The sequence below is a fragment of the Bison bison genome, unplaced genomic scaffold (genome assembly GCF_000754665.1).
Source record: "Bison bison bison isolate TAMUID 2011002044 unplaced genomic scaffold, Bison_UMD1.0 scf7180017864115, whole genome shotgun sequence".
NCBI lineage: Eukaryota > Metazoa > Chordata > Mammalia > Artiodactyla > Bovidae > Bison > Bison bison.
Window position 1 is genome coordinate 24,782 of NW_011494687.1, and position 516 is coordinate 25,297.

Sequence of the window (516 nt, forward strand, 5' to 3'; positions counted from 1 at the left end):
GGGTCATTTATTTTTCTGGAGTTGAGCTGTAGGAGTTGCTTGTATATTTTTGAGATTAGCTGCTTGTCACTTGCTTCATTTACTATTATTTTCTCCCATTCTGAAGGCTGTCTTTTCACCTTGCTTAGAGTTTCCTTTGTGGTGCAGAAGCTTTTAAGTTTAATTAGATCCCATTTGTTTATTTTTTCTTTTATTTCCAATATTCTGGGAGGTGGGTCATAGAGGATCCTGCTGTGATGTATGTCGGAGAGTGTTTTGCCTATGTTCTCCTCTAGGAGTTTTATGGTTTCTGGTCTTAGGCTTAGATCTTTAATCCATTTTGAGTTTATTTTTGTGTATGGTGTTAGAAAGTGTTCTAGTTTCATTCTTTTACAAGTGGTTGACCAGTTTTCCCAGCACCACTTGTTAAAGAGATTGTCTTTTCTCCATTGTATATCCTTGCCTCCTTTGTCAAGATAAGGTGTCCATAGGTGCGTGGATTTATCTCTGGGCTTTCTATTTTGCTCCACTGATCTA

The 516-nt window shown here is 37.6% G+C and overlaps 1 pseudogene; it reads left to right on the plus strand.

Annotated features, from left to right (window-relative positions):
- The window catches only part of LOC104988138, a 6,750-nt pseudogene that overhangs the window by 804 nt on the left and 5,430 nt on the right, over positions 1-516 (plus strand).